This window comes from Suncus etruscus, chromosome 19 (assembly GCF_024139225.1).
Source record: "Suncus etruscus isolate mSunEtr1 chromosome 19, mSunEtr1.pri.cur, whole genome shotgun sequence".
Classification (NCBI taxonomy): Eukaryota; Metazoa; Chordata; class Mammalia; order Eulipotyphla; family Soricidae; genus Suncus; species Suncus etruscus.
Genome location: NC_064866.1, coordinates 42,336,321 through 42,351,647, shown reverse-complemented (window position 1 = coordinate 42,351,647; position 15,327 = coordinate 42,336,321).

The window sequence follows — 15,327 nt, the reverse complement described above, 5'->3', positions numbered from 1 at the left end:
TAGTTCTCTTGTCATTCTATGTGGTAAAACAGACTTTTATTATAGTGACCAGAAGCCCAAACCAAAATACTCTGCCCAAGTAAGAGATCAATCAAGTAATGGAAGATAGTGGTATAAGCCAACCATGTTGCATATTTGACTCTTCATCTCTTTTCCTCACAATTCAGCATTGCCAATGCTACTTTCCTCCTCAGAGGTGAGATTTATATAGCTGTGATGCATCCTCGCAAGCAGGCACCCCAAATGAATAAAGCTTGGACCCAAGGATCTACTTGTAAGTCTTCAATTGTCTTGATTTAGAATATATCCTTTGGATAGAATTCTGAAGTATTACTTGGAAATGGGGATGCTTTGAAAAGGGTGCTGAGCATAATATTATTTTCTTTTCAAAATTGGTATAAAACTAAACAAATGATAACATATTTTGAGTGACAGAATAAGTTAGTTGGGAAGAGAATTTTGTTCACCACATAATCTCACTTCCCACCACATCATTCTTCTGAGAAATATAATACCAAGGATTGTTCTCATTTCACAGTGATGCCAGATTATTTAGAGATAAACAAAATGACTGGATTTATTTTTTCTAACTACCTTCTTTAAGTACACTTATTATCAAATGAAATTAATGTAGGATAACTGACTAATAAACTGGACATGCACATGGACAAACATTTGTCATTGTTGTTTTGAGTTTTATCATTATTATCTGGATAAGAACCAAATAATCAATTCATAACCTAGCTGGTTAAAGGACTTGTAAAGTGTCCTGTGACATTTATCATTATACTAAGTTTATAAGTCCAATGTTAAATTCTTCTACAGAAGATTGACATTCAAACATTAAACTTGTATAGTTGAAATCTCTCTCTCTCATTTGTAGCCTACTCATAAAGTAATTTCAAGTATATTTTATTTGCATCACAGAAACAAAACACCTTCACACTAGACTTTTCATTCCCTCCAAGAAAGATCATAGCAGATAGCAGTCTATATGTGAAATTTAAGCTTATAATTCACCAATCTATTCTCGAGGAAGAATTTTTGAAAGTTAAAAATGCAGAAAAAGAATTAATATTAGGTATAATTCTCTCTCCCAGAGACAACTCTAACATTTCACTTTATCTCATGAATGTTTTTTTCTTTACATAAGTGAATGCTTTTTAATTTTCTCTTTCTCAAATTTTTTATGAGTGAATCAAATTTTTACTACCTCATATATATATTCACCAAATCTCTCAAAATGTTTTATTATTTAATCTTATGAGACACTAAGCACATTCAGGAACTATCCTTTGATACACTGGCATACAGAACTTCGATTTTTAAATAAAATATTCTGAGGAGGGGCATTATTATTTCAGAGGGCATGGAAAGCTAGAATAGAAACTTTTCACAATGTTCCCCCTTACTTAATTAGTCATTTTAAAAGCAGAAATGGAATAATGTGAGTGCTTGGTCATGGCATTAACACAAACTGCCAGATCCCGTACAGCTGGTTCTCATAATTTCTTCAGAGGCATGGCATATCCCTATCAGGCATAGGGATATCAGAGCTGGAAATAAACATTGTAATAAATCATTTATTTTACCATGTAGGGAAAACGAGGTCCGGAGGGGATAAGTGAACAGTTCATTTTCACACTTATCTCAGAGTACCATAATTTCTGGTTTGTGTGTCTGTTTCTTACATTAGACATGGTTCTTTGAAGCAAGAGCTATATCTCATCCATCATGGGATCCCCAGGGCTTATAGGATGCCAGGCATATAGATGTGGCTCAAGAAATATTTATGAAAATTAATTTATAGCAGAGGATTCCATCAGAAAGCCAAAGCTCTGGGGAGTAAAATGGAGGCTTAAGTTGTTTCACATATAATAAAGAACAAATAAAAAATGGAAATAAAGAAATAGGAAAGTATGAGAGGGAGAGAGAGAAACTGAAAGGAATAAAATGAGAATGATAGAGAAGAAAGAAAGCAAGAAAGAAAAAGAGAAGAAAGGGTGGAGAAAGGAAGGAAGGAATGAAAGAAGGAAGGGAGAGAGGGAAGGAGGAAGGTAGGGAGGAAGGGAGGGAGGGAGAGAGAGATGGAGGAAGGGAGAGAGGGAGGGAGGATGGAAGGAAGGAACATTTAAGAGATTGAAGTTATCCAGGAGGAAGAATTAAAATAGAAGGAATAAGAGCAATCTAGATAGAAAAGAGAGAGTATTAGGCCATATATGTTTTTGTTTGTTTGTTTGCTTTTGGTTTTGTTTTTTTGGGCCATACCCGGTGATGCTCAGAAGTTACACCTGACTATGTGCTCAGAAATCACTCCTGGCTAGGGGTACCACATGGGACTCTGAGGATCAAACCTGGCCCGCCCTGGGTCAGCCCCAAGCAAGGCAAACTCCCTATCACTGTGCTATGGCTCCAGCCCCTAGGCAATGTATATCTTTCAAAGGAGATTCAAAGTCCCATGACTTGATTTGTAATACAGTTCCTTACTGCCTATGTGTGCCTCAGCCTCTTCTGCTCAATAGGACATCATAATGTTCCTACTCATATCTGTAGCATGAATTACATGGGAATGTCTACATTGATGCTCTTGTCAGAAATCCTGGATCATAGTAAAAATGAAGTTATAGAAGAAGAGATTTAACATCTTTCAGCAGTAAAGGCTCTTCTAAAAGATCAAGGCAGAAAGAAAAGGCCTTGTTAGTCTTACCTACCATATTACCCTTCCTAGGGAATCAGAGGCTCAGTTCAGATGATAGCAATATGTTGATGCCTGGGCAATGAGAAAGGCACTTTCTTTTTCTTTTTCTTTTTTTTTTTTTTTGGCTTTTTTGGGCCACACCCGGCAGTGCTCAGGGGTTACTCCTGGCTGTCTGCTCAGAAATAGCTCCTGGCAGGCACGGGGGACCACATGGGACACCGGGATTTGAACCAACCACCTTTGGTCCTGGATCAGCTGCTTGCAAGGCAAACCCGCTGTGCTATCTCTCCAGCCCCGAAAGGCACTTTCTGACCAAACCTTTGAACCCATTTTTCATGAGGACAGTTCTCTGATAATCCAAAAGACAAAAGTATCTAAGTATTTCTGTGTTGCTTTTATAATTCATAATATTTAAAGGCAGAAGAAAGGAGTATAGCTTTCAAGATTCAATATGTCCAGCATAAATGCTTTCTTAAGACTGGTTTATTACTATTCCTTTTTAACATTTCTTCCTGCACTTTAAACATACTCAAATCTCCAGAACCAGAAATTCCTCATATAGCTATTTTCTTCCATCTGTAATTTTTCTATCATTTTTTTAAAATTATTATTTTTATTTTTTACTAATATCTTTATTTAAACACCTTGATTACAAATATGATTGTAGTTGGGTTTTAGTCATGTAAAGAACACCCCCTTCAACGGTGCAACATTCCCACCACCAATATCCCAAATCTCCCTTCTCCACATCCCACCCCTACCTGTACTCTAGACAGGCTTCTACTTCCCTCATTCATTCACTTTGTTATGATGGTTCTCAACGTAATTATTTTTCTAACTGTACTCATCACTCTTTATGGTGAGCTTCATACTGTGAGCTGAACCTTCCAGCCCTCATGTCTTTTATCTCTTTTAATTATTGCAAAAATATCTTTTATTTTTTCATAAAACCCATAGAGGAGTGAGATATTCAGTACATTCAGTACATTCCATGTACATCCTTGTATAGGAAAATTTCATGACTTCATCTCTCCTGATAGCTGCATAATATTCTACTGTGTACATATACCACAGTTTCTTTAGGCTAATTACTAATCTGAGAAGCTCACTCTCCTTCAAAGACTATGGAAGGGTGACTTCCATTGTTCATAGTCAACATTATTTTCATATTCCAATTAAATATCCCTACCTCTTGGGCCAGAGAGACAGTACAGGAGGTAAAAAGCTCGTCCTTCTGACAGTCAAATTAAATTCTGATTCTTTTACCATCACCAAATATGGGACCCCTAGAACTATAAAAAGTGAGTCCTGAGTAGAATTCCAGGAATGGCATGTGAGCATTGCCACAAACAGCAGAGTGAAGTTAGATAATTTTCAACTATGACTATGTTAGTTAGAAATGATCCCTCTAGGATTCGGAATGGTAGCACAGTGGTAAGGCATTTGCCTTGCACACAGAGGACCCAGGATGGACCTGGATTTGATTCCCGGATTTCCATATGATCCCCTGAGCCAGGAGTGATTTCTGAGTGCAGAACCAGGAGTAACCCCTGAGCACCATCAGGTGTGGTCTAAACAAAAACCAAACCAACAAACAAAATGATCATGCATGACAGCTCTTTAATATTACAAACCACAATATTACAACCACAGTGTCTAAAAGAGAAAAATAACTGCCACAGGGGCAGGCAAAGAGAAAGCAGAGTGATAGTTGGGTGGGAAGAAAACTGGGTACATTGGTGGTGGAAATGTGCACTGGAGAAGGGTGTTGTACATCGTATGACTAAAACTCAATCATGAAGAACTTTGGAACTGTGTATCTTACGGCGATTCAAGAATTTATTTTTAAAAAAAAATTATGAGAAACAAATTGGAAAAAATGAATAAATAAACCCTGTAGAGTTTTTCCAAACACTCATCGTCTGCAACACCTCAGTCCAAATTGATTCCATCGGGCCTGCATTGCAATCTCTGTATCACTTGCATCACACTTGCCATGATTTTGATGGCATTGTGCTGATACACAATGTCTTTATCCCAAGAACTATAATTTTACTGAGAGAAATCAATAGAGTTTCTAATCCTTTCCATTCCCCCATAGTCTGCATGGTTTTCAACACTTACTAGGAGCTCAAAAATAGCACAGTCTATGTATGTTGCCTTTCCTGGATAAATCCTGACCATGCATTTTTCTATAGCATGCGTTGTTCTCTAATATACCTGCACAGTTACTAGCATATTTAAATTATCTGTCAGTGTCAGGATAATCAGTATGGATTACCCACAACTGAGGGATCCTTTTCCTTAGGGCTTTATAAAATCATCAAAAGATTAGTTGTGAATAAATTAACCACGCCAGAAAAAAAAGGTATGCAAAGCTAATTTAAATCTAATAATATATTCAATATGCATACATTTTGCAGTTTTATCTTTTGTAACTCAAATATCTTTTCATTAGGGAGTTGGAATTTTAAGCTAGTGCACTGCAGAAAGAGTTCAAATTTTCTTCTCTCTGGCTTTATATTCTTTATTTGATCTTTCTGGTTTCATGTCATCTTTACATTTTTTTTATACCTCACAGCTACTTTTCAGAAGGGTGATTTCTTCCTCAGAAGGGAGATACATGGGGTTCAGAGAAGCTATGCCCCATCTGTTCTCAATTGCTTGATATTTAAATATTACGTGTAGCATCTCCATTAATGGGACTGCTATTCTGGGGGTTTCTCCAGCTGTTCCCAATTGGCCATTGCACTAACCTATGCAATGCGATAGACCAAGGAAAAGCATTTTATTTCAACATCTGCAGTTTCAGGAAAAGTGTAATGAGATGGAATCTGGACCTGGGATGTGTGAAAATTCTCTGAGTGCTCTATGGGGGATTCCTGTTAATAATTAGATATGCAGCTGAGACACCATTCCTTATTTTTCCATTCATCTACGAAGCATGCCAACACTAATGAAGTTTCATAAATGGTTATTAGATATTCAGAGGAAAAAAACATACACAGTATGAGTGCTTGTGAATTGGAAAATATTTGGAGAGTTTTTTTACTGTGAATATTTGATATTCATTTTGATTCATTCCCCCCCCCAACAGTCTGGCTGTAATTCGTTTTTCCTAATTATTTTCTTTTGAGCATCCTTGAATGTTTTAATTTTAGTTTCATCCTGGTCAACAGAGAAGGCAGAAATAGTGGACAATTGGAACTAATTCCACAGGAACATCCTGGACCCCAAGCACAGAAGAAGGATCAAGAAAGAATGTGTCAGTTCCTGAGAGGACAGAGGAAAGACTCCTTTGTCGGTACACTCAGTATACTGTCCTCAAGTGGGGCATCTGGCTGAGAGAATGCCCCCAAAATGTCAGAGAAGAAACAACGCAACTTGGATAAAATGACTCCCTCCTAGCTGGAGATTGGAAGTGATGGAGATATAATTAAAAGAACAGAAACTCAGTAGGTATGTTATTGTTCTGGGAAAAAAACATGAAACAATTTCAGGGTGCTTTATGAGGTTCTCTGCAGACAAACTATCAGCAACCACAAAGAGTTCATGTAGAAAGGCACACTCCCACTTATTTCCAAGTTTCTGCTTGGAAAGAAGCACCTGCCATGAAGCTGTACTTCCAAAGGAAGGACCTTTGGAAAGTGGGAGAGCCTCAGCATAGAGTCTGTGATTAGGGAAGCATGAAGGAGGACAAGAGGCTTATCATCTAATTCATGTGCACACCCACTGTCTGGCTTGCAGTGCGAGTCATCTTCACATGTTCCTATATCCAGAGAGAGCAATGATGAAGTGTCAAACAATCCCCCCACCCACACCCAGCAAAGCCACAAGCTCACCTTGAAAGCTTGCTCTGAAGTGAACTCCAGGATAAAAACAAAAGTGAAATTTCACTTGACTCTCAATCCAACATGTCAACACTTCATAACTTTGGCTCTTGGGCAAGTCCAATAATCTCCCAGTCTCTCCCTCAACCCAGTTCTTTCTCAAGCAAGTCTATCCTCTAGATAATAACATAACACCTGAACAGACTCCTAAACTAGCATTTAACCCTTTCTCACTTACACCCACCTCATCACCTGGACGGTCAATTTTACCTCTGGAGCAACCGCCTCTGTCCCTCAAAAGATCTAAATCTCTTCTAACCTGCACCAGGAAAACTGACTCCTTCCTTACTGCTCATCCAGCAAAAGGTTGCTTCCTTCATTTGTTATCATAGTGAAGAAAGAGAACAGTTGGTTCCAAACTGAGGTACTTTTGGAGTTTTCATATTTTCTCTCCTTAAAACTGCCAGAGTTCTCTTCTGGACTCCAGTATCTTCTCACCCTGCAGTGGATCCTATCAGGTGTATGAGCAATTATATTGTCCCAGTTTGAGTGAATGAGAGAGAGAGAGAGAGAGAGAGAGAGAGAGAGAGAGAGAGAGACAGAGACAGAGAGAGAGACAGAGACAGAGAGATCCTGCTAACTTGCCCCCTACCTTGAACTAAAGTACTAGAAGAAGCTTTTAGAGTCATCCAAGACCATGATAATGTATGGGGAACCTGGAATATGCTTTTAAAAGTTAAAGTTTGCTTATCTCCATAGGGTAGGTTTAAATTAGTTTCATTATTCATTGTGTATTCAAACTTGTAGCTTCCAAGAAACTATCCATGATATGTGAGGGTTTCCTTTCTCTCACCTCTCATCTATTTATCTCTGTCACATACATGTTCCACAGAACTGACAAGAGTAACATTCTAAAATTGTGTCATCATTCCTACCTGTAGGCAGTAGGTAGGAAAATCACTTTCCTCTGTGCTCTTGGGTTCTTGGGTTCCATTTCTAATCCCATTGGGCTGAGAAGGGGTGAGGGCTACCACAAATGCCAGAAACAAGAGTTGAAATAATGCTTGAAGAAAGAAACCCTGGAGAAAACTTGTGCCTGAATATCCTTAGCCAATATTTGCCGCTAAGATAAACCTAAACATGACTACACTGCAGAAGCCACCTCAAGTTCTCCCTCTCGTACATACTCTCCCTTACATACCTTGTTTTCTAATTGTTTGGGCTGATAACTATGTCCCACACGCAGCTTGCCTATGGGCACTTCATGTCTTATCTAGTTTGTTCCTTCACCCAAAATCAAGCCAAATCTTACCTATCTAGAATTCTGCCTTCTCCTTGTGCCTAGATTATATTCAATGCTGTGGTTTCCTTGCTGCCCCTCAAAAAAGTTCTTTATACTTATATCTAAAATGAAATGATTTCCATCAGGTTCCACATGGCGGTCTATCTATTTATTTTCATACTAGACTATACACTGTTAGAAGGCAGATATTTTTATCTTATTAATTTGCAAGTCTCCACCCTCCAATGTAGTACTTGGAAAAGAGTGTGACGGAGTTAGATACCATGGATGGATGAGACTTCTTTGTTTGCTTTTTATTAAACTGTAGCAAGCATGTCCTTTAATTCGGGTTCTTGAACGTTTCTCTGGGTATTGGTGACTTTGGAGAGAGAATCTTCCCTAAACTAACCAATTTTAGAGATAACAAAGTCCTTTATATGTAAACTAGACAACTCAGAAGAGTTATCCCTATTTTTCCTTACAGGGATCTCATGTCCCTAATCTTACCTCACTCCAGGATCAACATCCCATATGTTCCAACAACTATTTCTTCTGCCACCCATTTTCCCCATTATCCTCCCATGCCCCACTCGTGTCCAACATATCTCTATGGCAGACACTTTTCTCTCTCTTTCTTCTCCTCCCTTTTACCACCCAAACTAGCCAATCTTAAGTCTGCTAACTTTGCCACATTCATACCTTCGGGGAGAAGCCATAATAAATATTCTTGCCTCTGTCTCCCCTCACTTTCTCTGGCTCCTTATGAATCTGTGTGACTGTAAATGATGTGATGTGGCTCCTCCTCTTAGGAACTCTAAATCTAAATTTTTAATTGATATTTCTCTTCTGTTGGTTGACCTCATCATTTCAAAAACCATAATAAAGACATTATTAAATGTTTCATTCTAAAGCATCATTGGATTGCATGTACTAGAAATTGGAAATAAGAGATAATTTTTAAAATAATATCTTTAATTAAGCATTACAAACATGTCGAGATGATTTTGAGAATATGACTTAGTACATACAAAAAATAGGTGGAAGTGTGCTGCGAATTTTGGGAAAGCTTTATAAATTTTAAAATCTGCACAATAGGGCTCGGAAAGATAGTCTAGTAGTAAGAGTGTTTGCTTTACATATGGCCAATTCAGGTTTAGTTCTTCACATCCTATATAATCTCCTGAGCAATTCCTACAAAGAGCAATTCTTGGATATAGAGAAGCAGTAAATAGCTATGTTTGGCGCAAAATAGACTCTCCCTTCCCAAGAAAAGAAGTGAGATATAGCAAAAATAGGAGAAGGAGAAAAGGAGTTCACTGAAACTTTAAATCAGAGGTAAAGAGTTAGGACAGCCCCCTCATCCCAGTACAAGGTACAGGGCCAGAGTAAAAGAGAGTGAAGGGATAGATCTGATTAGAAATAAATGTCTATGAAATTCTCCAACTTATTCACTTTGAAGTTGTGTCCATTTACTGCTAGAATTATAATCCTTTCATTCTTTCCTCCTTAATTTTAGGGCAGGAAATTAGAGAAAAATTGAGTGAGAACTCAGTGTGTACATATTTATTATCATACAATGCTAATCTTAGAAGGAATTTATTGTCCCCAGTTCCTGGGCCATGGAATGGCAAGATAGGAATGACAAGACATGTATGTGTGAGAGAGGTTGAGGGAGGAGAAGAAAACACATAGTTTGTACCTGTCAATCTACATGTTATTATTATTATTATTATTATTATTATTTGTTGTTGTTGTTGTTTGTATTTTTTTGGCCACACTCGGTGATGCTCAGGGGTTACTCTTGGCTATGCACTCAAATATCGTTCCTGGCTTGGGGGACCATATGGGGCTCCAGGGGGATAGAACCGCAGTCAGTCATAGGCTAGCTCGGGCAAGGCCTTACTGCTTGCGGTATCGCTCCATCCCCTATTATTACGTTTTAAGGATAAAATACATGTTATTGTTAATCAGTTAATTCCCCATGCAAAAGGATATGAATTCTGTTCATTTTTCTCATTTGTTTTTAAGTTACTCTGTAAAGGAAATTATATTGCACTTCACTGAGAAATGCATCAAGAATGTTGGAACCTAATTGGGCCAAGAGACTCATTGCCCACACTCCTGCCCAGATTTCTTGCCTCTTTTTTTCTTTTTTTTTTTGGTTTATGGGCCACATCCAGTGACACTCAGGGCTTACTTCTCAGAAATCGTTCCTGGCTTGGGGGACTATATGGAATGTCGGGGATTGAACCCAAGTCAGTCCTGAGCAGCCATGTGCAAGGCAAATGCCCTACCCCTGTTCAGGTTTCTAATCTACCGACTTCTTTGGGTTATGGAGACACAATTCCACAGGAAGAGCTTAGATATGCTCCAGATCACAAATCTATAAGCTGTAAAGCAGCTTTGGCTCTTTTAGGTAGAAAGCACACTTTTAGCCTCCAATGAAGAAACCAGAAAGATTGCAACAAGCTTGAGCATGCATGCAGGGAAAAGCAGCCAGACATCTTTGGCACAGGAGAGCACAGAGGAATGAATACTGACGGTGCCCTCAGGGCTCCCCCTCTGAGCCTACAGCAGGTTACTCACCTTGTAAAATTAATATTTAATATTCAAAAAAGCCTTCAAGTGAAGGTTGTTTTTACATGCAAGTCTCAGAAAGAACTTGGTAGCTAGAGCTGTTTGCTCCAGGGCACTCAAGTGGGCTAAAGCCAGTTGGATCCCAACAGAGATAATAATAAGTTCCAAGGTCTGCTCACAAGTGACTGGGAAGTCAATGTGCTGTTATTAGAAGTGGTAAATTTTTCTGTTGATACAGGAACTTTAAACCATGATCTAAGAGTATTTCTAGAGAAAAGAGTTTTCCTTTCACGCAAGTTCAAAAGCTACGGCTCACATGTGAAAATGTGTCGGTGTCAGTTATAGGCACATCCCTACACCTCCTAATGTCTAATACTGCCTCAAGGGACCATTTTGGATTAAATGTACCTTCTGTCCGTTTTTGAAAGTAGCCGAAAGTTATTCAAAATAATAATCAGCATTTCCCCCTCATATAGTTAGAACACAAGACATACACAAGCTACATAAAATTGAAGAGTCAAAAATAGATTTCATCTCTCAAATTAGTCCCCACATGTCACAAGTTTTTTTACTCAGTAAAAGAGATCCCATGACAGTCAGTCTTGTGAAGACTTCCATCTTTATGAAAAGATAATTGTACTTACTGCTTTGTTGTTTATGAACTGAGCAAACAATAGGCACATGGGGATCAGGTTTTATGTGAGCAGGAGTAAGTTCCGTATCTAGACCTCAAGTTCCTCAGTTTAGAAGGTCTATCTGTTCCCCTTATATACAAAAAATTTGTGCAAACCCCCCCCCCAAATGTGTTACTATGTCACAGGAAATAGAGATTATAGCTGGGAAGCTCAGGAAAGACTTCCTGGAAGAGAATAAATGATATGATGATTTTAATCACTTTTTGGCAAACAGTTGCCTTTCATTTCTCCTATGACTGTAAATCTTGTGCATTGATGCTTGTTCTAGCCATGTGACTTGTTTTGGGCAAAGGGATATCAAAGAACAGAATGGAGAACAAAATGTGATTGCAAAAGAGATATTTTTTCCTGTGCCACTGCCATGGATTTAACTAAGGTCAGTCCTAGTCCAGAAAAGACAGAAGGGTGGAACAGCCTGACCTTCTGCACAGAGCCAAGTAGCACTTAGATCTGTTCTCTTCAGACAACTTGCATAAATATGAGTAAATATGAAATAATGAGTAAGAATTTATGGGTTCAAGTCAAATTTGAGGGTGGATTTTAATTTAGATATTTTGCAATAATTTCTCTTTATTACAGATAAAATAGAATTTAAAGGACAAATAAAGATTTTTCTTATAAATAAAGTTAGGGAATTTCCCAACAGAAAGATAAAGACAAGTAAGTGGAAAGTTCAGGCCTATAGGAATTTAGCAATGGTTCGACCCCCAGCCAAGGAAGAATTGTGGTTCGATCCCCGGCATCCCATATGGTCCCCCCAAGCAAGGGGCAATTTCTGAGTGCTTAGCTAGGAGTAACCCCTGAGCATCAAACGGGTGTGGCCGAAAATCCAAAAATAAATAAAAATAAATAAATAAAAACAAAAAATTAAATACCTTGAAATGAAGAGATTATTCTATTATCCAGATGGCATATGTCAATAAAATCACAAGAGTTCTTGTGAAAGAGTCAGGAGGGACAGAGAAAAGGTGACCACAAAAGCAAAAGTCAGTATGTTATCATCAGCAGTCAAGGAATGCAGGCAATGGAGCTGGAGAGATAGCATGGAGGTAAGGCATTTGCCTTAGATTCAGAAGGTCGGTAGTTCGAATCCCGGCATCTCATATGGTCCCCCGAGCCTACCAGGAGCGATTTTTGAGTGTAGAGCTAGGAGTAACTCCTGAGTGCTGCCGGTGTGACCCAAAAAACAAACAAACAAACAAACAAACAAACAAAGGAAACTTGAAATAGCTAGTACTGCCTCCAGTTAGAGGGGGAGTTTTTCTTCTGATAGTTTTGCTCTACTTACATTTATATTTTTAGGACAACTAGGAAAAGAGATTATGCACAATTATGCTCTGTGCATGTTTCATGATTTAAGCTCAATAGCATTTTATAATGCTGCACAATAGTCTGCATTAAAAACTTCATCATTAAAAGTGTATTATCTTGTTACTAATTTCTTTCTATTTTAAATACTACTGCAATATAAATCATTATATCTTTGGATATTTTTTTAGAGTATAATGTTGAAATTAGTGTTCTATAAAGTATAGAACTACACTTTGCCAATTTATTATATTCTGGTCAATAAAGTTGATATTTTTCCACTTATTTATTTATAATATTGTATTTTTATTAGCACAAAAGGACTTGTCATATTGCTTTAGTTAATTAATTTATTCTCTTTGTATTTTTCTTTGGCTCTGCATATTTTTTAGAAGTCATCTGTTTTCAATATATTCCCCTTAGAGAGGCTTTATGCTTTGAGAAGATTAATGTCTATAAATTCTTGTTAAATAAAGACATTTTTTGATATACATGGTTTATATTAGTTCATACATGTATATACATGGTAACAGCTTTATTAGTGAAGGACTTTGTTTTGTTTGCTTTTATACACACAGATTCTAGCATGGTTTTTTGGTCAGCTCTCAATTTTTAGTTAATCTTTAACAAGAAGGACAGTGTAGAGATAAGATTAGATAATCTATAACAAGATTGCTTGCATTGAAACCCCAGCTCTGTATCTAACATATGGTGAGTGATATTTAGTGCCTGCAATTCACTTTGTATCTGCAAATGCAGATAATGTATTATCTACTCTGTTGTGAAGATAAGTGCATTGTTGTACTTGGGCAATGTCTGGACTTCTACTCTCAGTTAGTTTTTCTATATGATAAATCACCCCAAAACGTAGTTGTTGAAACCAGCATTATTTATTCAGTACATGATTCTATAGGTGGGTAGTTTGGAATTGGGCTTAGGTAGGCAGTTTCTTCTGGCCTGGGTCAATCTCATAAAATCTGGGGAGCTCATTTATCATGTACTACAGGCTGCTTTCTAAACCGGGAACTTACTGGTCCATGATCACCCTTGATTGGATAACATCTCTACTTCACATGGTCTCATATTTTGAAGAAGTCAAACTTTACATGAGGGTTTTTGGCTCTGGTGCTGTCAAAACCCCTACCCAATGTCCGTCACCCAATAGGGCTCAGAATTGGGAAATAGGGATAAATGGGCATAAGTTTAATACAGAAAAAGAGACAAAGAAAAAAGTGCACCGGGCTCTCAAATAACTTCTAAGATAAATCCAGTACCTCCATTTTGCAGGAGATAAAACATTCAGATCTTAAAGTTAGTATCAAAATTTCCTCAGATTATGAAAGATTCAAGCAGAATTTAAAACTGGAGTTTGTGCAACATCCAACTTCCATGTTTTCTTCAAGTCATAGCAAGCAAAGCATTCCCTTTAATAATTCTACTTCCACCTCTGATTAACACAATATTCATTCTATATTGTCGTAATGAATTTGTAGGGAGGCATCGCTCTTCTTTCAAGATTGAGTACAGTGATATTTGAACAGTTTAGAAATGTCAGGCAGTACCTAAAGGTTGGGTCTGGAGAGTTAATACAGTGGATAGTACAGTTGCCTTGCATGCATTGTAAACAGATTTGATCGCCTGTGTCCCATTTGGTTCCCCAAGCACCACCAGAAATGCTCTCTAAGTGAGGCCCAAGAATAAACCTCGAACACTTCCAGGTATACCTACCTCCCACTCAATCAATCAATCAATCCATCCATCAATAAATGAACTCTAAGTGCTTTGACATTTTAAGTGTCTAAAGATGAAGATATTAGTACCAAATATTTCCATTGCTTGCTGGATTCTTGCTGAGATTTGAAAAGTGTTTTCAAAACATGAAAGTAATGCATTATTTATTTATTTTTACTCTTTATTTCATCTTACCAATACAGGAGCAAAGCCATAGGCATATCTGAATTCTAAGTCATGCTCACAGCTCTGTGAACTTCCCTGGCATCCCTGTGCTAAAAGGAAGTGACAAAGACATCTCCACATTCTCTTCGGTAGCTTTTGCTGCTCTTGATTGACTCACAACTGTCTCCAGTGTGAGAGGAAGGAAAAATAATACTAAGAAAGAAATAAAAAAGAAAATAACGGGGCTGGCGTGGTGGCGGTAGAGGTAAGGTGTCTGCCTTGCCAGTGCTAGCCTAGGACCGGACCGCGGTTCGATCCCCGGGCATCCCATATGGTCCCCCAAGCCAGGAGCGACTTCTGAGCGCATAGCCAGGAGTAACCCCTGAGCATTACTGCGTGTGGCCCAAAAACCAAAAACCAAAAACCAAAAAAAAAAAAAAAAAGAAAGAAAAGAAAAGAAAAGAAAAGAAAAGAAAAAACTAAATGAGGAATTTTAGCACACCTCTTTCCTGGCTACTTGAGAGACTCTAAGTAGGGCATATAAATATTGAATGGTTGCAGGTAGAATATATTTTTACTTCATGCCTTCTTCTAATTTCATCTCTTGAAGGAAAGGTCCTTGACAGTCCCAACACAGAGATCTATATTTATAATCTAAATTTCAATGATAAAGTATATCATGATTCTTGGCACATACTACCATCTAGAAGAGAAACACAAGAAAATAAGAGGATGGCTAGAATGTAAGGGTTAGTGCAACACTAATTAGCTCTATGACCTTAATATTGTTTATTTGCTTGTTTGCTTGTTTTTTGAACGAGGGCAACCCCAGTGACTTTCAGGTATTACTCTTAGGTCTGAACTCAGGAATCACTCCTACCAGTACTTGGGTGACCGAGCCATAGAGAAATTGATCATGTGTTCCCTGATTGTCCAAGCTAAAAAACAAACATACAAAAAATGGTAAAGAAATTCAAATACTTCATAAATTGCAGTTTAGACTTTTGATTCATTTCTGAAAATTCTAAAAAACAATGCTTC